Genomic DNA, 27,683 nt, shown 5'->3' on the forward strand with positions numbered 1-27,683 from the left:
GTTCAGGATCCTGTACATATTTTATGCACACAAGAACTAACTAGATTCCTTGGATAACTTGATTAAGTAGATTCTAACATAGAGCATAGCGCTCGATAGATTGATATACCTTTTTTCCGAGTATACTGTTTTATTTTTCCTAATGTTACTTTTTGGAATTTACATTCGGAAAAACAATTATCGATTGTAACCTTTTGGAGGTTACACTCGTAAAACAAATTCCCGAATGTAACCCTGAAGCTTTTCCCGAATGTAACCTCCAGTCCGATGGTGACTTTGGTTGAGATAGTTTACGATACCAATAGTATTAAAAGTAATTTTCATTTCAATTCCCTTCAGCAATGCCACGTTAGTCTTTCGTTGCGGGCACTTCACTACTAACGCAGCGACCCGGGTTCGATTCCCGCTGATAGCCTATTTTTTCTTCTTTCTTTTTTTTTTAAATATCGATACTTAATTATACTGTTCTTGGTGTGTCATGACATAAAAAGAAGGTATAGGGACATTTTTATGTACTCTCAGCATCTTTGATGTGCTCATGCTTTGTTCAGGATCCTGTACATATTTTATGCACACAAGAACTAACTAGATTCCTTGGATAACTTGATTAAGTAGATTCTAACATAGAGCATAGCGCTCGATAGATTGATATACCTTTTTTTCCGAGTATACTGTTTTATTTTTCCTAATGTTACTTTTTGGAATTTACATTCGGAAAAAAAATTATCGATTGTAACCTTTTGGAGGTTACACTCGTAAAACAAATTCCCGAATGTAACCCTGAAGCTTTTCCCGAATGTAACCTCCAGTCCGATGGTGACTTTGCTTGGGATAGTTTACGATACCAATAGTATTAAAAGTAATTTTCATTACAATTCCCTTCAGCAATGCCACGTTAGTCTTTCGTTGCGGGCACTTGACTACTAACGCAGCGACCCGGGTTCGATTCCCGCTGATAGCCTATTTTTTTCTTTCTTTTTTTTTTAAATATCGATACTTAATTATACTGTTCTTGGTGTGTCATGACATAAAAAGAAGGTATAGGGACATTTTTATGTACTCTCAGCATCTTTGATGTGCTCATGCTTTGTTCAGTATCCTGCACATATTTTATGCACACAAGAACTAACTAGATTCCTTGGATAACTTGATTAAGTAGATTCTAACATAGAGCATAGCGCTCGATAGATTGATATACCTTTTTTTCCGAGTATACTGTTTTATTTTTCCTAATGTTACTTTTTGCAATTTACATTCGGAAAAAAAATTATCGATTGTAACCTTTTGGAGGTTACACTCGTAAAACAAATTCCCGAATGTAACCCTGAAGCTTTTCCCGAATGTAACCTCCAGTCCGATGGTGACTTTGCTTGGGATAGTTTACGATACCAATAGTATTAAAAGTAATTTTCATTACAATTCCCTTCAGCAATGCCACGTTAGTCTTTCGTTGCGGGCACTTGACTACTAACGCAGCGACCCGGGTTCGATTCCCGCTGATAGCCTATTTTTTTTTCTTTATTTTTTTTTTTTAAATATCGATACTTAATTATACTGTTCTTGGTGTGTCATGACATAAAAAGAAGGTATAGGGACATTTTTATGTACTCTCAGCATCTTTGATGTGCTCATGCTTTGTTCAGGATCCTGTACATATTTTATGCACACAAGAACTAACTAGATTCCTTGGATAACTTGATTAAGTAGATTCTAACATAGAGCATAGCGCTCGATAGATTGATATACCTTTTTTTCCGAGTATACTGTTTTATTTTTCCTAATGTTACTTTTTGGAATTAACATTCGGAAAAAAAAAATATCGATTGTAACCTTTTGGAGTTACACTCGTAAAACAAATTCCCGAATGTAACCCTGAAGCTTTTCCCGAATGTAACCTCCAGTCCGATGGTGACTTTGCTTGGGATAGTATACAATACCAATAGTATTAAAAGTAATTTTCATTTCAATTCCCTTCAGCAATGCCACGTTAGTCTTTCGTTGCGGGCACTTCACTACTAACGCAGCGACCCGGGTTCGATTCCCGCTGATAGCCTATTTTTTCTTCTTTCTTTTTTTTTTAAATATCGATACTTAATTATACTGTTCTTGGTGTGTCATGACATAAAAAGAAGGTATAGGGACATTTTTATGTACTCTCAGCATCTTTGATGTGCTCATGCTTTGTTCAGGATCCTGTACATATTTTATGCACACAAGAACTAACTAGATTCCTTGGATAACTTGATTAAGTAGATTCTAACATAGAGCATAGCGCTCGATAGATTGATATACCTTTTTTTCCGAGTATACTGTTTTATTTTTCCTAATGTTACTTTTTGGAATTTACATTCGGAAAAAAAATTATCGATTGTAACCTTTTGGAGGTTACACTCGTAAAACAAATTCCCGAATGTAACCCTGAAGCTTTTCCCGAATGTAACCTCCAGTCCGATGGTGACTTTGCTTGGGATAGTATACGATACCAATAGTATTAAAAGTAATTTTCATTACAATTCCCTTCAGCAATGCCACGTTAGTCTTTCGTTGCGGGCACTTGACTACTAACGCAGCGACCCGGGTTCGATTCCCGCTGATAGCCTATTTTTTTTCTTTCTTTTTTTTTTTAAATATCGATACTTAATTATACTGTTCTTGGTGTGTCATGACATAAAACGAAGGTATAGGGACATTTTTATAAACTCTCAGCATCTTTGATGTGCTCATGCTTTGTTCAGGATCCTGCACATATTTTATGCACACAAGAACTAACTAGATTCCTTGGATAACTTGATTAAGTAGATTCTAACATAGAGCATAGCGCTCGATAGATTGATATACCTTTTTTTCCGAGTATACTGTTTTACTTTCCTAATGTTACTTTTTGGAATTTACATTCGGAAAAAAAATTATCGATTGTAACCTTTTGGAGGTTACACTCGTAAAACAAATTCCCGAATGTAACCCTGAAGCTTTCCCCGAATGTAACCTCCAGTCCGATGGTGACTTTGCTTGGGATAGTTTACGATACCAATAGTATTAAAAGTAATTTTCATTACAATTCCCTTCAGCAATGCCACGTTAGTCTTTCGTTGCGGGCACTTGACTACTAACGCAGCGACCCGGGTTCGATTCCCGCTGATAGCCTATTTTTTTTTCTTTATTTATTTTTAAATATCGATACTTAATTATACTGTTCTTGGTGTGTCATGACATAAAAAGAAGGTATAGGGACATTTTTATGTACTCTCAGCATCTTTGATGTGCTCATGCTTTGTTCAGGATCCTGCACATATTTTATGCACACAAGAACTAACTAGATTCCTTGGATAACATGATTAAGTAGATTCTAACATAGAGCATAGCGCTCGATAGATTGATATACCTTTTTTTCTGAGTATACTGTTTTATTTTTCCTAATGAGACATTTTGGAATTTACATTCGGAAAAAAAATTATCGATTGTAACCTTTTGGAGGTTACACTCGTAAAACAAATTCCCGAATGTAACCCTGAAGCTTTTCCCGAATGTAACCTCCAGTCCGATGGTGACTTTGCTTGGGATAGTTTACGATACCAATAGTATTAAAAGTAATTTTCATTACAATTCCCTTCAGCAATGTCACGTTAGTCTTTCGTTGCGGGCACTTGACTACTAACGCAGCGACCCGGGTTCGATTCCCGCTGATAGCCTATTTTTGTTTCTTTATTTTTTGTTTTAAATATCGATACTTAATTATACTGTTCTTGGTGTGTCATGACATAAAAAGAAGGTATAGGGACATTTTTATGTACTCTCAGCATCTTTGATGTGCTCATGCTTTGTTCAGGATCCTGTACATATTTTATGCACACAAGAACTAACTAGATTCCTTGGATAACTTGATTAAGTACATTCTAACATAGAGCATAGCGCTCGATAGATTGATATACCTTTTTTCCGAGTATACTGTTTTATTTTTCCTAATGTTACTTTTTGGAATTTACATTCGGAAAAAAAATTATCGATTGTAACCTTTTGGAGGTTACACTCGTAAAACAAATTCCCGAATGTAACCCTGAAGCTTTTCCCGAATGTAACCTCCAGTCCGATGGTGACTTTGGTTGGGATAGTTTACGATACCAATAGTATTAAAAGTAATTTTCATTTCAATTCCCTTCAGCAATGCCACGTTAGTCTTTCGTTGCGGGCACTTGACTACTAACGCAGCGACCCGGGTTCGATTCCCGCTGATAGCCTATTTTTTTTCTTTCTTTTTTTTTTTAAATATCGATACTTAATTATACTGTTCTTGGTGTGTCATGACATAAAAAGAAGGTATAGGGACATTTTTATGTACTCTCAGCATCTTTGATGTGCTCATGCTTTGTTCAGTATCCTGCACATATTTTATGCACACAAGAACTAACTAGATTCCTTGGATAACTTGATTAAGTAGATTCTAACATAGAGCATAGCGCTCGATAGATTGATATACCTTTTTTTCCGAGTATACTGTTTTATTTTTCCTAATGTTACTTTTTGCAAATTACATTCGGAAAAAAAATTATCGATTGTAACCTTTTGGAGGTTACACTCGTAAAACAAATTCCCGAATGTAACCCTGAAGCTTTTCCCGAATGTAACCTCCAGTCCGATGGTGACTTTGCTTGGGATAGTTTACGATACCAATAGTATTAAAAGTAATTTTCATTACAATTCCCTTCAGCAATGCCACGTTAGTCTTTCGTTGCGGGCACTTGACTACTAACGCAGCGACCCGGGTTCGATTCCCGCTGATAGCCTATTTTTTTTTCTTTATTTTTTTTTTTTTAAATATCGATACTTAATTATACTGTTCTTGGTGTGTCATGACATAAAAAGAAGGTATAGGGACATTTTTATGTACTCTCAGCATCTTTGATGTGCTCATGCTTTGTTCAGGATCCTGTACATATTTTATGCACACAAGAACTAACTAGATTCCTTGGATAACTTGATTAAGTAGATTCTAACATAGAGCATAGCGCTCGATAGATTGATATACCTTTTTTTCCGAGTATACTGTTTTATTTTTCCTAATGTTACTTTTTGGAATTAACATTCGGAAAAAAAAAATATCGATTGTAACCTTTTGGAGTTACACTCGTAAAACAAATTCCCGAATGTAACCCTGAAGCTTTTCCCGAATGTAACCTCCAGTCCGATGGTGACTTTGCTTGGGATAGTATACAATACCAATAGTATTAAAAGTAATTTTCATTACAATTCCCTTCAGCAATGCCACGTTAGTCTTTCGTTGCGGGCACTTCACTACTAACGCAGCGACCCGGGTTCGATTCCCGCTGATAGACTATTTTTTTTTCTTTCTTTTTTTTTTAATTATCGATACTTAATTATACTGTTCTTGGTGTGTCATGACATAAAAAGAAGGTATAGGGACATTTTTATGTACTCTCAGCATCTTTGATGTGCTCATGCTTTGTTCAGGATCCTGTACATATTTTATGCACACAAGAACTAACTAGATTCCTTGGATAACTTGATTAAGTAGATTCTAACATAGAGCATAGCGCTCGATAGATTGATATACCTTTTTTCCGAGTATACTGTTTTATTTTTCCTAATGTTACTTTTTGGAATTTACATTCGGAAAAAAAATTATCGATTGTAACCTTTTGGAGGTTACACTCGTAAAACAAATTCCCGAATGTAACCCTGAAGCTTTTCCCGAATGTAACCTCCAGTCCGATGGTGACTTTGGTTGGGATAGTTTACGATACCAATAGTATTAAAAGTAATTTTCATTTCAATTCCCTTCAGCAATGCCACGTTAGTCTTTCGTTGCGGGCACTTGACTACTAACGCAGCGACCCGGGTTCGATTCCCGCTGATAGCCTATTTTTTTTCTTTCTTTTTTTTTTAAATATCGATACTTAATTATACTGTTCTTGGTGTGTCATGACATAAAAAGAAGGTATAGGGACATTTTTATGTACTCTCAGCATCTTTGATGTGCTCATGCTTTGTTCAGTATCCTGCACATATTTTATGCACACAAGAACTAACTAGATTCCTTGGATAACTTGATTAAGTAGATTCTAACATAGAGCATAGCGCTCGATAGATTGATATACCTTTTTTTCCGAGTATACTGTTTTATTTTTCCTAATGTTACTTTTTGCAATTTACATTCGGAAAAAAAATTATCGATTGTAACATTTTGGAGGTTACACTCGTAAAACAAATTCCCGAATGTAACCCTGAAGCTTTTCCCGAATGTAACCTCCAGTCCGATGGTGACTTTGCTTGGGATAGTTTACGATACCAATAGTATTAAAAGTAATTTTCATTACAATTCCCTTCAGCAATGCCACGTTAGTCTTTCGTTGCGGGCACTTGACTACTAACGCAGCGACCCGGGTTCGATTCCCGCTGATAGCCTATTTTTTTCTTTCTTTTTTTTTTAAATATCGATACTTAATTATACTGTTCTTGGTGTGTCATGACATAAAAAGAAGGTATAGGGACATTTTTATGTACTCTCAGCATCTTTGATGTGCTCATGCTTTGTTCAGTATCCTGCACATATTTTATGCACACAAGAACTAACTAGATTCCTTGGATAACTTGATTAAGTAGATTCTAACATAGAGCATAGCGCTCGATAGATTGATATACCTTTTTTTCCGAGTATACTGTTTTATTTTTCCTTATGTTACTTTTTGCAATTTACATTCGGAAAAAAAATTATCGATTGTAACCTTTTGGAGGTTACACTCGTAAAACAAATTCACGAATGTAACCCTGAAGCTTTTCCCGAATGTAACCTCCAGTCCGATGGTGACTTTGCTTGGGATAGTTTACGATACCAATAGTATTAAAAGTAATTTTCATTACAATTCCCTTCAGCAATGCCACGTTAGTCTTTCGTTGCGGGCACTTGACTACTAACGCAGCGACCCGGGTTCGATTCCCGCTGATAGCCTATTTTTTTTTCTTTATTTTTTTTTTTTAAATATCGATACTTAATTATACTGTTCTTGGTGTGTCATGACATAAAAAGAAGGTATAGGGACATTTTTATGTACTCTCAGCATCTTTGATGTGCTCATGCTTTGTTCAGGATCCTGTACATATTTTATGCACACAAGAACTAACTAGATTCCTTGGATAACTTGATTAAGTAGATTCTAACATAGAGCATAGCGCTCGATAGATTGATATACCTTTTTTCCGAGTATACTGTTTTATTTTTCCTAATGTTACTTTTTGGAATTTACATTCGGAAAAACAATTATCGATTGTAACCTTTTGGAGGTTACACTCGTAAAACAAATTCCCGAATGTAACCCTGAAGCTTTTCCCGAATGTAACCTCCAGTCCGATGGTGACTTTGGTTGGGATAGTTTACGATACCAATAGTATTAAAAGTAATTTTCATTTCAATTCCCTTCAGCAATGCCACGTTAGTCTTTCGTTGCGGGCACTTCACTACTAACGCAGCGACCCGGGTTCGATTCCCGCTGATAGCCTATTTTTTCTTCTTTCTTTTTTTTTTAAATATCGATACTTAATTATACTGTTCTTGGTGTGTCATGACATAAAAAGAAGGTATAGGGACATTTTTATGTACTCTCAGCATCTTTGATGTGCTCATGCTTTGTTTAGGATCCTGTACATATTTTATGCACACAAGAACTAACTAGATTCCTTGGATAACTTGATTAAGTAGATTCTAACATAGATCATAGCGCTCGATAGATTGATATACCTTTTTTTCCGAGTATACTGTTTTATTTTTCCTAATGTTACTTTTTGCAATTTACATTCGGAAAAAAAATTATCGATTGTAACCTTTTGGAGGTTACACTCGTAAAACAAATTCCCGAATGTAACCCTGAAGCTTTTCCCGAATGTAACCTCCAGTCCGATGGTGACTTTGCTTGGGATAGTTTACGATACCAATAGTATTAAAAGTAATTTTCATTACAATTCCCTTCAGCAATGCCACGTTAGTCTTTCGTTGCGGGCACTTGACTACTAACGCAGCGACCCGGGTTCGATTCCCGCTGATAGCCTATTTTTTTTTCTTTATTTTTTTTTTTTAAATATCGATACTTAATTATACTGTTCTTGGTGTGTCATGACATAAAAAGAAGGTATAGGGACATTTTTATGTACTCTCAGCATCTTTGATGTGCTCATGCTTTGTTCAGGATCCTGTACATATTTTATGCACACAAGAACTAACTAGATTCCTTGGATAACTTGATTAAGTAGATTCTAACATAGAGCATAGCGCTCGATAGATTGATATACCTTTTTTCCGAGTATACTGTTTTATTTTTCCTAATGTTACTTTTTGGAATTTACATTCGGAAAAACAATTATCGATTGTAACCTTTTGGAGGTTACACTCGTAAAACAAATTCCCGAATGTAACCCTGAAGCTTTTCCCGAATGTAACCTCCAGTCCGATGGTGACTTTGGTTGGGATAGTTTACGATACCAATAGTATTAAAAGTAATTTTCATTTCAATTCCCTTCAGCAATGCCACGTTAGTCTTTCGTTGCGGGCACTTCACTACTAACGCAGCGACCCGGGTTCGATTCCCGCTGATAGCCTATTTTTTCTTCTTTCTTTTTTTTTTAAATATCGATACTTAATTATACTGTTCTTGGTGTGTCATGACATAAAAAGAAGGTATAGGGACATTTTTATGTACTCTCAGCATCTTTGATGTGCTCATGCTTTGTTCAGGATCCTGTACATATTTTATGCACACAAGAACTAACTAGATTCCTTGGATAACTTGATTAAGTAGATTCTAACATAGAGCATAGCGCTCGATAGATTGATATACCTTTTTTTCCGAGTATACTGTTTTATTTTTCCTAATGTTACTTTTTGGAATTTACATTCGGAAAAAAAATTATCGATTGTAACCTTTTGGAGGTTACACTCGTAAAACAAATTCCCGAATGTAACCCTGAAGCTTTTCCCGAATGTAACCTCCAGTCCGATGGTGACTTTGCTTGGGATAGTATACGATACCAATAGTATTAAAAGTAATTTTCATTACAATTCCCATCAGCAATGCCACGTTAGTCTTTCGTTGCGGGCACTTGACTACTAACGCAGCGACCCGGGTTCGATTCCCGCTGATAGCCTATTTTTTTTCTTTCTTTTTTTTTTTAAATATCGATACTTAATTATACTGTTCTTGGTGTGTCATGACATAAAACGAAGGTATAGGGACATTTTTATGTACTCTCAGCATCTTTGATGTGCTCATGCTTTGTTCAGGATCCTGCACATATTTTATGCACACAAGAACTAACTAGATTCCTTGGATAACTTGATTAAGTAGATTCTAACATAGAGCATAGCGCTCGATAGATTGATATACCTTTTTTTCCGAGTATACTGTTTTACTTTCCTAATGTTACTTTTTGGAATTTACATTCGGAAAAAAAATTATCGATTGTAACCTTTTGGAGGTTACACTCGTAAAACAAATTCCCGAATGTAACCCTGAAGCTTTCCCCGAATGTAACCTCCAGTCCGATGGTGACTTTGCTTGGGATAGTTTACGATACCAATAGTATTAAAAGTAATTTTCATTACAATTCCCTTCAGCAATGCCACGTTAGTCTTTCGTTGCGGGCACTTGACTACTAACGCAGCGACCCGGGTTCGATTCCCGCTGATAGCCTATTTTTTTTTCTTTATTTATTTTTAAATATCGATACTTAATTATACTGTTCTTGGTGTGTCATGACATAAAAAGAAGGTATAGGGACATTTTTATGTACTCTCAGCATCTTTGATGTGCTCATGCTTTGTTCAGGATCCTGCACATATTTTATGCACACAAGAACTAACTAGATTCCTTGGATAACATGATTAAGTAGATTTTAACATAGAGCATAGCGCTCGATAGATTGATATACCTTTTTTTCTGAGTATACTGTTTTATTTTTCCTAATGAGACATTTTGGAATTTACATTCGGAAAAAAAATTATCGATTGTAACCTTTTGGAGGTTACACTCGTAAAACAAATTCCCGAATGTAACCCTGAAGCTTTTCCCGAATGTAACCTCCAGTCCGATGGTGACTTTGCTTGGGATAGTTTACGATACCAATAGTATTAAAAGTAATTTTCATTACAATTCCCTTCAGCAATGTCACGTTAGTCTTTCGTTGCGGGCACTTGACTACTAACGCAGCGACCCGGGTTCGATTCCCGCTGATAGCCTATTTTTGTTTCTTTATTTTTTGTTTTAAATATCGATACTTAATTATACTGTTCTTGGTGTGTCATGACATAAAAAGAAGGTATAGGGACATTTTTATGTACTCTCAGCATCTTTGATGTGCTCATGCTTTGTTCAGGATCCTGTACATATTTTATGCACACAAGAACTAACTAGATTCCTTGGATAACTTGATTAAGTAGATTCTAACATAGAGCATAGCGCTCGATAGATTGATATACCTTTTTTCCGAGTATACTGTTTTATTTTTCCTAATGTTACTTTTTGGAATTTACATTCGGAAAAAAAATTATCGATTGTAACCTTTTGGAGGTTACACTCGTAAAACAAATTCCCGAATGTAACCCTGAAGCTTTTCCCGAATGTAACCTCCAGTCCGATGGTGACTTTGGTTGGGATAGTTTACGATACCAATAGTATTAAAAGTAATTTTCATTTCAATTCCCTTCAGCAATGCCACGTTAGTCTTTCGTTGCGGGCACTTGACTACTAACGCAGCGACCCGGGTTCGATTCCCGCTGATAGCCTATTTTTTTTCTTTCTTTTTTTTTTAAATATCGATACTTAATTATACTGTTCTTGGTGTGTCATGACATAAAAAGAAGGTATAGGGACATTTTTATGTACTCTCAGCATTTTTGATGTGCTCATGCTTTGTTCAGTATCCTGCACATATTTTATGCACACAAGAACTAACTAGATTCCTTGGATAACTTGATTAAGTAGATTCTAACATAGAGCATAGCGCTCGATAGATTGATATACCTTTTTTTCCGAGTATACTGTTTTATTTTTCCTAATGTTACTTTTTGCAAATTACATTCGGAAAAAAAATTATCGATTGTAACCTTTTGGAGGTTACACTCGTAAAACAAATTCCCGAATGTAACCCTGAAGCTTTTCCCGAATGTAACCTCCAGTCCGATGGTGACTTTGCTTGGGATAGTTTACGATACCAATAGTATTAAAAGTAATTTTCATTACAATTCCCTTCAGCAATGCCACGTTAGTCTTTCGTTGCGGGCACTTGACTACTAACGCAGCGACCCGGGTTCGATTCCCGCTGATAGCCTATTTTTTTTCTTTATTTTTTTTTTTTTAAATATCGATACTTAATTATACTGTTCTTGGTGTGTCATGACATAAAAAGAAGGTATAGGGACATTTTTATGTACTTTCAGCATCTTAGATGTGCTCATGCTTTGTTCAGGATCCTGTACATATTTTATGCACACAAGAACTAACTAGATTCCTTGGATAACTTGATTAAGTAGATTCTAACATAGAGCATAGCGCTCGATAGATTGATATACCTTTTTTTCCGAGTATACTGTTTTATTTTTCCTAATGTTACTTTTTGGAATTAACATTCGGAAAAAAAAAATATCGATTGTAACCTTTTGGAGTTACACTCGTAAAACAAATTCCCGAATGTAACCCTGAAGCTTTTCCCGAATGTAACCTCCAGTCCGATGGTGACTTTGCTTGGGATAGTATACAATACCAATAGTATTAAAAGTAATTTTCATTACAATTCCCTTCAGCAATGCCACGTTAGTCTTTCGTTGCGGGCACTTGACTACTAACGCAGCGACCCGGGTTCGATTCCCGCTGATAGCCTATTTTTTTTTCTTTCTTTTTTTTTTAATTATCGATACTTAATTATACTGTTCTTGGTGTGTCATGACATAAAAAGAAGGTATAGGGACATTTTTATGTACTCTCAGCATCTTTGATGTGCTCATGCTTTGTTCAGGATCCTGTACATATTTTATGCACACAAGAACTAACTAGATTCCTTGGATAACTTGATTAAGTAGATTCTAACATAGAGCATAGCGCTCGATAGATTGATATACCTTTTTTCCGAGTATACTGTTTTATTTTTCCTAATGTTACTTTTTGGAATTTACATTCGGAAAAAAAATTATCGATTGTAACCTTTTGGAGGTTACACTCGTAAAACAAATTCCCGAATGTAACCCTGAAGCTTTTCCCGAATGTAACCTCCAGTCCGATGGTGACTTTGGTTGGGATAGTTTACGATACCAATAGTATTAAAAGTAATTTTCATTTCAATTCCCTTCAGCAATGCCACGTTAGTCTTTCGTTGCGGGCACTTGACTACTAACGCAGCGACCCGGGTTCGATTCCCGCTGATAGCCTATTTTTTTTTTTTTTTTTTTTTTTAAATATCGATACTTAATTATACTGTTCTTGGTGTGTCATGACATAAAAAGAAGGTATTGGGACATTTTTATGTACTCTCAGCATCTTTGATGTGCTCATGCTTTGTTCAGGATCCTGTACATATTTTATGCACACAAGAACTAACTAGATTCCTTGGATAACTTGATTAAGTAGATTCTAACATAGAGCATAGCGCTCGAAAGATTGATATACCTTTTTTCCGAGTATACTGTTTTATTTTTCCTAATGTTACTTTTTGGAATTTACATTCGGAAAAACAATTATCGATTGTAACCTTTTGGAGGTTACACTCGTAAAACAAATTCCCGAATGTAACCCTGAAGCTTTTCCCGAATGTAACCTCCAGTCCGATGGTGACTTTGGTTGGGATAGTTTACGATATCAATAGTATTAAAAGTAATTTTCATTTCAATTCCCTTCAGCAATGCCACGTTAGTCTTTCGTTGCGGGCACTTCACTACTAACGCAGCGACCCGGGTTCGATTCCCGCTGATAGCCTATTTTTTCTTCTTTCTTTTTTTTTTTAAATATCGATACTTAATTATACTGTTCTTGGTGTGTCATGACATAAAAAGAAGGTATAGGGACATTTTTATGTACTCTCAGCATCTTTGATGTGCTCATGCTTTGTTCAGGATCCTGTACATATTTTATGCACACAAGAACTAACTAGATTCCTTGGATAACTTGATTAAGTAGATTCTAACATAGAGCATAGCGCTCGATAGATTGATATACCTTTTTTTCCGAGTATACTGTTTTATTTTTCCTAATGTTACTTTTTGGAATTTACATTCGGAAAAAAAATTATCGATTGTAACCTTTTGGAGGTTACACTCGTAAAACAAATTCCCGAATGTAACCCTGAAGCTTTTCCCGAATGTAACCTCCAGTCCGATGGTGACTTTGCTTGGGATAGTATACGATACCAATAGTATTAACAGTAATTTTCATTACAATTCCCTTCAGCAATGCCACGTTAGTCTTTCGTTGCGGGCACTTGACTACTAACGCAGCGACCCGGGTTCGATTCCCGCTGATAGCCTATTTTTTTTCTTTCTTTTTTTTTTTAAATATCGATACTTAATTATACTGTTCTTGGTGTGTCATGACATAAAACGAAGGTATAGGGACATTTTTATGTACTCTCAGCATCTTTGATGTGCTCATGCTTTGTTCAGGATCCTGCACATATTTTATGCACACAAGAACTAACTAGATTCCTTGGATAACTTGATTAAGTAGATTCTAACATAGAGCATAGCGCTCGATAGATTGATATACCTTTTTTTCCGAGTATACTGTTTTACTTTCCTAATGTTACTTTTTGGAATTTACATTCGGAAAAAAAATTATCGATTGTAACCTTTTGGAGGTTACACTCGTAAAACAAATTCCCGAATGTAACCCTGAAGCTTTCCCCGAATGTAACCTCCAGTCCGATGGTGACTTTGCTTGGGATAGTTTACGATACCAATAGTATTAAAAGTAATTTTCATTACAATTCCCTTCAGCAATGCCACGTTAGTCTTTCGTTGCGGGCACTTGACTACTAACGCAGCGACCCGGGTTCGATTCCCGCTGATAGCCTATTTTTTTTTCTTTATTTATTTTTTTTTAATCGATACTTAATTATACTGTTCTTGGTGTGTCATGACATAAAAAGAAGGTATAGGGACATTTTTATGTACTCTCAGCATCTTTGATGTGCTCATGCTTTGTTCAGGATCCTGTACATATTTTATGCACACAAGAACTAACTAGATTCCTTGGATAACTTGATTAAGTAGATTCTAACATAGAGCATAGCGCTCGATAGATTGATATACCTTTTTTTCCGAGTATACTGTTTTATTTTTCCTAATGTTACTTTTTGGAATTTACATTCGGAAAAAAAATTATCGATTGTAACCTTTTGGAGGTTACACTCGTAAAACAAATTCCCGAATGTAACCCTGAAGCTTTTCCCGAATGTAACCTCCAGTCCGATGGTGACTTTGCTTGGGATAGTATACGATACCAATAGTATTAACAGTAATTTTCATTACAATTCCCTTCAGCAATGCCACGTTAGTCTTTCGTTGCGGGCACTTGACTACTAACGCAGCGACCCGGGTTCGATTCCCGCTGATAGCCTATTTTTTTTCTTTCTTTTTTTTTTTAAATATCGATACTTAATTATACTGTTCTTGGTGTGTCATGACATAAAACGAAGGTATAGGGACATTTTTATGTACTCTCAGCATCTTTGATGTGCTCATGCTTTGTTCAGGATCCTGCACATATTTTATGCACACAAGAACTAACTAGATTCCTTGGATAACTTGATTAAGTAGATTCTAACATAGAGCATAGCGCTCGATAGATTGATATACCTTTTTTTCCGAGTATACTGTTTTACTTTCCTAATGTTACTTTTTGGAATTTACATTCGGAAAAAAAATTATCGATTGTAACCTTTTGGAGGTTACACTCGTAAAACAAATTCCCGAATGTAACCCTGAAGCTTTCCCCGAATGTAACCTCCAGTCCGATGGTGACTTTGCTTGGGATAGTTTACGATACCAATAGTATTAAAAGTAATTTTCATTACAATTCCCTTCAGCAATGCCACGTTAGTCTTTCGTTGCGGGCACTTGACTACTAACGCAGCGACCCGGGTTCGATTCCCGCTGATAGCCTATTTTTTTTTCTTTATTTATTTTTTTTAAATATCGATACTTAATTATACTGTTCTTGGTGTGTCATGACATAAAAAGAAGGTATAGGGACATTTTTATGTACTCTCAGCATCTTTGATGTGCTCATGCTTTGTTCAGGATCCTGTACATATTTTATGCACACAAGAACTAACTAGATTCCTTGGATAACTTGATTAAGTAGATTCTAACATAGAGCATAGCGCTCGATAGATTGATATACCTTTTTTTCCGAGTATACTGTTTTATTTTTCCTAATGTTCCTTTTTGGAATTTACATTCGGAAAAAAAATTATCGATTGTAACCTTTTGGAGGTTACACTCGTAAAACAAATTCCCGAATGTAACCCTGAAGCTTTTCCCGAATGTAACCTCCAGTCCGATGGTGACTTTGGTTGGGATAGTTTACGATACCAATAGTATTAAAAGTAATTTTCATTTCAATTCCCTTCAGCAATGCCACGTTAGTCTTTCGTTGCGGGCACTTGACTACTAACGCAGCGACCCGGGTTCGATTCCCGCTGATAGCCTATTTTTTTTCTTTCTTTTTTTTTTAAATATCGATACTTAATTATACTGTTCTTGGTGTGTCATGACATAAATAGAAGGTATAGGGACATTTTTATGTACTCTCAGCATCTTTGATGTGCTCATGCTTTGTTCAGGATCCTGCACATATTTTATGCACACAAGAACTAACCAGATTCCTTGGATAACTTGATTAAGTAGATTCTAACATAGAGCATAGCGCTCGATAGATTGATATACCTTTTTTTCCAAGTATACTGTTTTACTTTCCTAATGTTACTTTTTGGAATTTACATTCGGAAAAAAAATTATCGATTGTAACCTTTTGGAGGTTACACTCGTAAAACAAATTCCCGAATGTAACCCTGAAGCTTTTCCCGAATGTAACCTCCAGTCCGATGGTGACTTTGCTTGGGATAGTTTACGATACCAATAGTATTAAAAGTAATTTTCATTACAATTCCCTTCAGCAATGCCACGTTAGTCTTTCGTTGCGGGCACTTGACTACTAACGCAGCGACCCGGGTTCGATTCCCGCTGATAGCCTATTTTGTTTTCTTTATTTTTTTTTTAAATCGATACTTAATTATACTGTTCTTGGTGTGTCATGACATAAAAAGAAGGTATAGGGACATTTTTATGTACTCTCAGCATCTTTGATGTGCTCATGCTTTGTTCAGGATCCTGCACATATTTTATGCACACAAGAACTAACTAGATTCCTTGGATAACTTGATTAAGTAGATTCTAACATAGAGCATAGCGCTCGATAGATTGATATACCTTTTTTTCCGAGTATACTGTTTTATTTTCCTAATGTTACTTTTTGGAATTTACATTCGGAAAAAAAATTATCGATTGTAACCTTTTGGAGGTTACACTCGTAAAACAAATTCCCGAATGTAACCCTGAAGCTTTTCCCGAATGTAACCTCCAGTCCGATGGTGACTTTGCTTGGGATAGTTTACGATACCAATAGTATTAAAAGTAATTTTCATTACAATTCCCTTCAGCAATGCCACGTTAGTCTTTCGTTGCGGGCACTTGACTACTAACGCAGCGACCCGGGTTCGATTCCCGCTGATAGCCTATTTTTTTTCTTTCTTTTTTTTAAATATCGATACTTAATTATACTGTTCTTGGTGTGTCATGACATAAAAAGAAGGTATAGGGACATTTTTATGTACTCTCAGCATCTTTGATGTGCTCATGCTTTGTTCAGGATCCTGCACATATTTTATGCACACAAGAACTAACTAGATTCCTTGGATAACATGATTAAGTAGATTCTAACATAGAGCATAGCGCTCGATAGATTGATATACCTTTTTTTCTGAGTATACTGTTTTATTTTTCCTAATGAGACATTTTGGAATTTACATTCGGAAAAAAAATTATCGATTGTAACCTTTTGGAGGTTACACTCGTAAAACAAATTCCCGAATGTAACCCTGAAGCTTTTCCCGAATGTAACCTCCAGTCCGATGGTGACTTTGGTTGGGATAGTTTACGATACCAATAGTATTAAAAGTAATTTTCATTTCAATTCCCTTCAGCAATGCCACGTTAGTCTTTCGTTGCGGGCACTTGACTACTAACGCAGCGACCCGGGTTCGATTCCCGCTGATAGCCTATTTTTGTTTCTTTATTTTTTTTTTTAAATATCGATACTTAATTATACTGTTCTTGGTGTGTCATGACATAAAAAGAAGGTATAGGGACATTTTTATGTACTCTCAGCATCTTTGATGTGCTCATGCTTTGTTCAGGATCCTGTACATATTTTATGCACACAAGAACTAACTAGATTCCTTGGATAACTTGATTAAGTAGATTCTAACATAGAGCATAGCGCTCGATAGATTGATATACCTTTTTTCCGAGTATACTGTTTTATTTTTCCTAATGTTACTTTTTGGAATTTACATTCGGAAAAAAAATTATCGATTGTAACCTTTTGGAGGTTACACTCGTAAAACAAATTCCCGAATGTAACCCTGAAGCTTTTCCCGAATGTAACCTCCAGTCCGATGGTGACTTTGCTTGGGATAGTTTACGATACCAATAGTATTAAAAGTAATTTTCATTTCAATTCCCTTCAGCAATGCCACGTTAGTCTTTCGTTGCGGGCACTTGACTACTAACGCAGCGACCCGGGTTCGATTCCCGCTGATAGCCTATTTTTTTTCTTTCTTTTTTTTTTAAATATCGATACTTAATTATACTGTTCTTGGTGTGTCATGACATAAATAGAAGGTATAGGGACATTTTTATGTACTCTCAGCATCTTTGATGTGCTCATGCTTTGTTCAGGATCCTGCACATATTTTATGCACACAAGAACTAACTAGATTCCTTGGATAACTTGATTAAGTAGATTCTAACATAGAGCATAGCGCTCGATAGATTGATATACCTTTTTTTCCGAGTATACTGTTTTACTTTCCTAATGTTACTTTTTGGAATTTACATTCGGAAAAAAAATTATCGATTGTAACCTTTTGGAGGTTACACTCGTAAAACAAATTCCCGAATGTAACCCTGAAGCTTTTCCCGAATGTAACCTCCAGTCCGATGGTGACTTTGCTTGGGATAGTTTACGATACCAATAGTATTAAAAGTAATTTTCATTACAATTCCCTTCAGCAATGCCACGTTAGTCTTTCGTTGCGGGCACTTGACTACTAACGCAGCGACCCGGGTTCGATTCCCGCTGATAGCCTATTTTTTTTTCTTTATTTTTTTTTTAAATCGATACTTAATTATACTGTTCTTGGTGTGTCATGACATAAAAAGAAGGTATAGGGACATTTTTATGTACTCTCAGCATCTTTGATGTGCTCATGCTTTGTTCAGGATCCTGCACATATTTTATGCACACAAGAACTAACTAGATTCCTTGGATAACTTGATTAAGTAGATTCTAACATAGAGCATAGCGCTCGATAGATTGATATACCTTTTTTTTCCGAGTATACTGTTTTATTTTCCTAATGTTACTTTTTGGAATTTACATTCGGAAAAAAAATTATCGATTGTAACCTTTTGGAGGTTACACTCGTAAAACAAATTCCCGAATGTAACCCTGAAGCTTTTCCCGAATGTAACCTCCAGTCCGATGGTGACTTTGCTTGGGATAGTTTACGATACCAATAGTATTAAAAGTAATTTTCATTACAATTCCCTTCAGCAATGCCACGTTAGTCTTTCGTTGCGGGCACTTGACTACTAACGCAGCGACCCGGGTTCGATTCCCGCTGATAGCCTATTTTTTTTCTTTCTTTTTTTTTAAATATCGATACTTAATTATACTGTTCTTGGTGTGTCATGACATAAAAAGAAGGTATAGGGACATTTTTATGTACTCTCAGCATCTTTGATGTGCTCATGCTTTGTTCAGGATCCTGCACATATTTTATGCACACAAGAACTAACTAGATTCCTTGGATAACATGATTAAGTAGATTCTAACATAGAGCATAGCGCTCGATAGATTGATATACCTTTTTTTCTGAGTATACTGTTTTATTTTTCCTAATGAGACATTTTGGAATTTACATTCGGAAAAAAAATTATCGATTGTAACCTTTTGGAGGTTACACTCGTAAATCAAATTCCCGAATGTAACCCTGAAGATTTTCCCGAATGTAACCTCCAGTCCGATGGTGACTTTGCTTGGGATAGTTTACGATACCAATAGTATTAAAAGTAATTTTCATTACAATTCCCTTCAGCAATGTCACGTTAGTCTTTCGTTGCGGGCACTTGACTACTAACGCAGCGACCCGGGTTCGATTCCCGCTGATAGCCTATTTTTGTTTCTTTATTTTTTGTTTTAAATATCGATACTTAATTATACTGTTCTTGGTGTGTCATGACATAAAAAGAAGGTATAGGGACATTTTTATGTACTCTCAGCATCTTTGATGTGCTCATGCTTTGTTCAGGATCCTGTACATATTTTATGCACACAAGAACTAACTAGATTCCTTGGATAACTTGATTAAGTAGATTCTAACATAGAGCATAGCGCTCGATAGATTGATATACCTTTTTTCCGAGTATACTGTTTTATTTTTCCTAATGTTACTTTTTGGAATTTACATTCGGAAAAAAATTTATCGATTGTAACCTTTTGGAGGTTACACTCTTAAAACAAATTCCCGAATGTAACCCTGAAGCTTTTCCCGAATGTAACCTCCAGTCCGATGGTGACTTTGCTTGGGATAGTTTACGATACCAATAGTATTAAAAGTAATTTTCATTACAATTCCCTTCAGCAATGCCACGTTAGTCTTTCGTTGCGGGCACTTGACTACTAACGCAGCGACCCGGGTTCGATTCCCGCTGATAGCCTATTTTTTTTTCTTTATTTTTTTTTTTTTAAATATCGATACTTAATTATACTGTTCTTGGTGTGTCATGACATAAAAAGAAGGTATAGGGACATTTTTATGTACTCTCAGCATCTTTGATGTGCTCATGCTTTGTTCAGGATCCTGTACATATTTTATGCACACAAGAACTAACTAGATTCCTTGGATAACTTGATTAAGTAGATTCTAACATAGAGCATAGCGCTCGATAGATTGATATACCTTTTTTCCGAGTATACTGTTTTATTTTTCCTAATGTTACTTTTTGGAATTTACATTCGGAAAAAAAATTATCGATTGTAACCTTTTGGAGGTTACACTCGTAAAACAAATTCCCGAATGTAACCCTGAAGCTTTCCCCGAATGTAACCTCCAGTCCGATGGTGACTTTGCTTGGGATAGTTTACGATACCAATAGTATTAAAAGTAATTTTCATTACAATTCCCTTCAGCAATGCCACGTTAGTCTTTCGTTGCGGGCACTTCACTACTAACGCAGCGACCCGGGTTCGATTCCCGCTGATAGCCTATTTTTTCTTCTTTCTTTTTTTTTTAAATATCGATACTTAATTATACTGTTCTTGGTGTGTCATGACATAAAAAGAAGGTATAGGGACATTTTTATGTACTCTCAGCATCTTTGATGTGCTCATGCTTTGTTCAGGATCCTGTACATATTTTATGCACACAAGAACTAACTAGATTCCTTGGATAACTTGATTAAGTAGATTCTAACATAGAGCATAGCGCTCGATAGATTGATATACCTTTTTTTCTGAGTATACTGTTTTATTTTTCCTAATGTTACTTTTTGGAATTTACATTCGGAAAAAAAATTATCGATTGTAACCTTTTGGAGGTTACACTCGTAAAACAAATTCCCGAATGTAACCCTGAAGCTTTTCCCGAATGTAACCTCCAGTCCGATGGTGACTTTGCTTGGGATAGTATACGATACCAATAGTATTAAAAGTAATTTTCATTACAATTCCCTTCAGCAATGCCACGTTAGTCTTTCGTTGCGGGCACTTGACTACTAACGCAGCGACCCGGGTTCGATTCCCGCTGATAGCCTATTTTTTTTCTTTCTTTTTTTTTTAAATATCGATACTTAATTATACTGTTCTTGGTGTGTCATGACATAAAACGAAGGTATATGGACATTTTTATGTACTCTCAGCATCTTTGATGTGCTCATGCTTTGTTCAGGATCCTGCACATATTTTATGCACACAAGAACTAACTAGATTCCTTGGATAACTTGATTAAGTAGATTCTAACATAGAGCATAGCGCTCGATAGATTGATATACCTTTTTTTCCGAGTTTACTGTTTTACTTTCCTAATGTTACTTTTTGGAATTTACATTCGGAAAAAAAATTATCGATTGTAACCTTTTGGAGGTTACACTCGTAAAACAAATTCCCGAATGTAACCCTGAAGCTTTCCCCGAATGTAACCTCCAGTCCGATGGTGACTTTGCTTGGGATAGTTTACGATACCAATAGTATTAAAAGTAATTTTCATTACAATTCCCTTCAGCAATGCCACGTTAGTCTTTCGTTGCGGGCACTTGACTACTAACGCAGCGACCCGGGTTCGATTCCCGCTGATAGCCTATTTTTTTTTCTTTATTTATTTTTTTTTAATCGATACTTAATTATACTGTTCTTGGTGTGTCATGACATAAAAAGAAGGTATAGGGACATTTTTATGTACTCTCAGCATCTTTGATGTGCTCATGCTTTGTTCAGGATCCTGTACATATTTTATGCACACAAGAACTAACTAGATTCCTTGGATAACTTGATTAAGTAGATTCTAACATAGAGCATAGCGCTCGATAGATTGATATACCTTTTTTTCCGAGTATACTGTTTTATTTTTCCTAATGTTCCTTTTTGGAATTTACATTCGGAAAAAAAATTATCGATTGTAACCTTTTGGAGGTTACACTCGTAAAACAAATTCCCGAATGTAACCCTGAAGCTTTTCCCGAATGTAACCTCCAGTCCGATGGTGACTTTGCTTGGGATAGTATACGATACCAATAGTATTAAAAGTAATTTTCATTACAATTCCCTTCAGCAATGCCACGTTAGTCTTTCGTTGCGGGCACTTGACTACTAACGCAGCCACCCGGGTTCGATTCCCGCTGATAGCCTATTTTTTTTCTTTCTTTTTTTTTTAAATATCGATACTTAATTATACTGTTCTTGGTGTGTCATGACATAAAACGAAGGTATAGGGACATTTTTATGTACTCTCAGCATCTTTGATGTGCTCATGCTTTGTTCAGGATCCTGCACATATTTTATGCACACAAGAACTAACTAGATTCCTTGGATAACATGATTAAGTAGATTCTAACATAGAGCATAGCGCTCGATAGATTGATATACCTTTTTTCCGAGTATACTGTTTTATTTTTCCTAATGTTACTTTTTGGAATTTACATTCGGAAAAAAAATTATCGATTGTAACCTTTTGGAGGTTACACTCGTAAAACAAATTCCCGAATGTAACCCTGAAGCTTTTCCCGAATGTAACCTCCAGTCCTATGGTGACTTTGGTTGGGATAGTTTACGATACCAATAGTATTAAAAGTAATTTTCATTTCAATTCCCTTCAGCAATGCCACGTTAGTCTTTCGTTGCGGGCACTTGACTACTAACGCAGCGACCCGGGTTCGATTCCCGCTGATAGCCTATTTTTATTCTTTCTTTTTTTTTAAATATCGATACTTAATTATACTGTTCTTGGTGTGTCATGACATAAAAAGAAGGTATAGGGACATTTTTATGTACTCTAAGCATCTTTGATGTGCTCATGCTTTGTTCAGGATCCTGCACATATTTTATGCACACAAGAACTAACTAGATTCCTTGGATAACATGATTAAGTAGATTCTAACATAGAGCATAGCGCTCGATAGATTGATATACCTTTTTTTCCGAGTATACTGTTTTATTTTTCCTAATAAGACTTTTTGGAATTTACATTCGGAAAAAAAATTATCGATTGTAACCTTTTGGAGGTTACACTCGTAAAACAAATTCCCGAATGTAACCCTGAAGCTTTTCCCGAATGTAACCTCCAGTCCGATGGTGACTTTGCTTGGGATAGTTTACGATACCAATAGTATTAAAAGTAATTTTCATTACAATTCCCTTCAGCAATACCACGTTAGTCTTTCGTTGCGGGCACTTGACTACTAACGCAGCGACCCGGGTTCGATTCCCGCTGATAGCCTATTTTTTTTCTTTCTTTTTTTTTTTTTAAATATTGATACTTAATTATACTGTTCTTGGTGTGTCATGACATAAAAAGAAGGTATAGGGACATTTTTATGTACTCTCAGCATCTTTGATGTGCTCATGCTTTGTTCAGGATCCTGTACATATTTTATGCCCACAAGAACTAACTAGATTCCTTGGATAACTTGATTAAGTAGATTCTAACATAGAGCATAGCGCTCGATAGATTGATATACCTTTTTTTCCGAGTATACTGTTTTATTTTTCCTAATGTTACTTTTTGGAATTTACATTCGGAAAAAAAATTATCGATTGTAACCTTTTGGAGGTTACACTCGTAAAACAAATTCCCGAATGTAACACTGAAGCTTTTCCCGAATGTAACCTCCAGTCCGATGGTGACTTTGCTTGGGATAGTTTACGATACCAATAGTATTAAAAGTAATTTTCATTACAATTCCCTTCAGCAATGCCACGTTAGTCTTTCGTTGCGGGCACTTGACTACTAACGCAGCGACCCGGGTTCGATTCCCCGTGATAGCCTATTTTTTTTCTTTATTTTTTTTTTAAATATCGATACTTAATTATACTGTTCTTGGTGTGTCATGACATAAAAAGAAGGTATAGGGACATTTTTATGTACTCTCAGCATCTTTGATGTGCTCATGCTTTGTTCAGGATCCTGTACATATTTTATGCACACAAGAACTAACTAGATTCCTTGGATAACTTGATTAAGTAGATTCTAACATAGAGCATAGCGCTCGATAGATTGATATACCTTTTTTCCGAGTATACTGTTTTATTTTTCCTAATGTTACTTTTTGGAATTTACATTCGGAAAAACAATTATCGATTGTAACCTTTTGGAGGTTACACTCGTAAAACAAATTCCCGAATGTAACCCTGAAGCTTTTCCCGAATGTAACCTCCAGTCCGATGGTGACTTTGGTTGGGATAGTTTACGATACCAATAGTATTAAAAGTAATTTTCATTTCAATTCCCTTCAGCAATGCCACGTTAGTCTTTCGTTGCGGGCACTTGACTACTAACGCAGCGACCCGGGTTCGATTCCCGCTGATAGCCTATTTTTTCTTCTTTCTTTTTTTTTTAAATATCGATACTTAATTATACTGTTCTTGGTGTGTCATGACATAAAAAGAAGGTATAGGGACATTTTTATGTACTCTCAGCATCTTTGATGTGCTCATGCTTTGTTCAGGATCCTGTACATATTTTATGCACACAAGAACTAACTAGATTCCTTGGATAACTTGATTAAGTAGATTCTAACATAGAGCATAGCGCTCGATAGATTGATATACCTTTTTTCCGAGTATACTGTTTTATTTTTCCTAATGTTACTTTTTGGAATTTACATTCGGAAAAACAATTATCGATTGTAACCTTTTGGAGGTTACACTCGTAAAACAAATTCCCGAATGTAACCCTGAAGCTTTTCCCGAATGTAACCTCCAGTCCGATGGTGACTTTGGTTGGGATAGATTACGATACCAATAGTATTAAAAGTAATTTTCATTTCAATTCCCTTCAGCAATGCCACGTTAGTCTTTCGTTGCGGGCACTTGACTACTAACGCAGCGACCCGGGTTCGATTCCCGCTGATAGCCTATTTTTTCTTCTTTCTTTTTTTTTTAAATATCGATACTTAATTATACTGTTCTTGGTGTGTCATGACATAAAAAGAAGGTATAGGGACATTTTTATGTACTCTCAGCATCTTTGATGTGCTCATGCTTTGTTCAGGATCCTGTACATATTTTATGCACACAAGAACTAACTAGATTCCTTGGATAACTTGATTAAGTAGATTCTAACATAGAGCATAGCGCTCGATAGATTGATATACCTTTTTTTCCGAGTATACTGTTTTATTTTTCCTAATGTTACTTTTTGGAATTAACATTCGGAAAAAAAAAATATCGATTGTAACCTTTTGGAGTTACACTCGTAAAACAAATTCCCGAATGTAACCCTGAAGCTTTTCCCGAATGTAACCTCCAGTCCGATGGTGACTTTGCTTGGGATAGTATACAATACCAATAGTATTAAAAGTAATTTTCATTACAATTCCCTTCAGCAATGCCACGTTAGTCTTTCGTTGCGGGCACTTGACTACTAACGCAGCGACCCGGGTTCGATTCCCGCTGATAGCCTATTTTTTTTTCTTTCTTTTTTTTTTAATTATCGATACTTAATTATACTGTTCTTGGTGTGTCATGACATAAAACGAAGGTATAGGGACATTTTTATGTACTCTCAGCATCTTTGATGTGCTCATGCTTTGTTCAGGATCCTGCACATATTTTATGCACACAAGAACTAACTAGATTCCTTGGATAACTTGATTAAGTAGATTCTAACATAGAGCATAGCGCTCGATAGATTGATATACCTTTTTTTTCGAGTATACTGTTTTATTTTTTCTAATGTTACTTTTTGGAATTTACATTCGGAAAAAAAATTATCGATTGTAACCTTTTGGAGGTTACACTCGTAAAACAAATTCCCGAATGTAACACTGAAGCTTTTCCCGAATGTAACCTCCAGTCCGATGGTGACTTTGCTTGGGATAGTTTACGATACCAATAGTATTAAAAGTAATTTTCATTACAATTCCCTTCAGCAATGCCACGTTAGTCTTTCGTTGCGGGCACTTGACTACTAACGCAGCGACCCGGGTTCGATTCCCCGTGATAGCCTATTTTTTTTCTTTATTTTTTTTTTAAATCGATACTTAATTATACTGTTCTAGGTGTGTCATGACATAAAAAGAAGGTATAGGGACATTTTTATGTACTCTCAGCATCTTTGATGTGCTCATGCTTTGTTCAGGATCCTGTACATATTTTATGCACACAAGAACTAACTAGATTCCTTGGATAACTTGATTAAGTAGATTCTAACATAGAGCATAGCGCTCGATAGATTGATATACCTTTTTTTCCGAGTATACTGTTTTATTTTTCCTAATGTTCCTTTTTGGAATTTACATTCGGAAAAAAAATTATCGATTGTAACCTTTTGGAGGTTACACTCGTAAAACAAATTCCCGAATGTAACCCTGAAGCTTTTCCCGAATGTAACCTCCAGTCCGATGGTGACTTTGGTTAGGATAGGTTACGATACCAATAGTATTAAAAGTAATTTTCATTACAATTCCCTTCAGCAATGTCACGTTAGTCTTTCGTTGCGGGCACTTGACTACTAACGCAGCGACCCGGGTTCGATTCCCGCTGATAGCCTATTTTTGTTTCTTTATTTTTTTTTTTTTAAATATCGATACTTAATTATACTGTTCTTGGTGTGTCATGACATAAAAAGAAGGTATAGGGACATTTTTATGTACTCTTAGCATCTTTGATGTGCTCATGCTTTGTTCAGGATCCTGTACATATTTTATGCACACAAGAACTAACTAGATTCCTTGGATAACTTGATTAAGTAGATTCTAACATAGAGCATAGCGCTCGATAGATTGATATACCTTTTTTCCGAGTATACTGTTTTATTTTTCCTAATGTTACTTTTTTGAATTTACATTCGGAAAAACAATTATCGATTGTAACCTTTTGGAGGTTACACTCGTAAAACAAATTCCCGAATGTAACCCTGAAGCTTTTCCCGAATGTAACCTCCAGTCCGATGGTGACTTTGGTTGGGATAGTTTACGATACCAATAGTATTAAAAGTAATTTTCATTTCAATTCCCTTCAGCAATGCCACGTTAGTCTTTCGTTGCGGGCACTTGACTACTAACGCAGCGACCCGGGTTCGATTCCCGCTGATAGCCTATTTTTTCTTCTTTCTTTTTTTTTTAAATATCGATACTTAATTATACTGTTCTTGGTGTGTCATGACATAAAAAGAAGGTATAGGGACATTTTTATGTACTCTCAGCATCTTTGATGTGCTCATGCTTTGTTCAGGATCCTGTACATATTTTATGCACACAAGAACTAACTAGATTCCTTGGATAACTTGATTAAGTAGATTCTAACATAGAGCATAGCGCTCGATAGATTGATATACCTTTTTTCCGAGTATACTGTTTTATTTTTCCTAATGTTACTTTTTGGAATTTACATTCGGAAAAACAATTATCGATTGTAACCTTTTGGAGGTTACACTCGTAAAACAAATTCCCGAATGTAACCCTGAAGCTTTTCCCGAATGTAACCTCCAGTCCGATGGTGACTTTGGTTGGGATAGATTACGATACCAATAGTATTAAAAGTAATTTTCATTTCAATTCCCTTCAGCAATGCCACGTTAGTCTTTCGTTGCGGGCACTTGACTACTAACGCAGCGACCCGGGTTCGATTCCCGCT

This window comes from Nematostella vectensis, chromosome 5 (genome assembly GCF_932526225.1).
Source record: "Nematostella vectensis chromosome 5, jaNemVect1.1, whole genome shotgun sequence".
Taxonomy (NCBI): Eukaryota; Metazoa; Cnidaria; class Anthozoa; order Actiniaria; family Edwardsiidae; genus Nematostella; species Nematostella vectensis.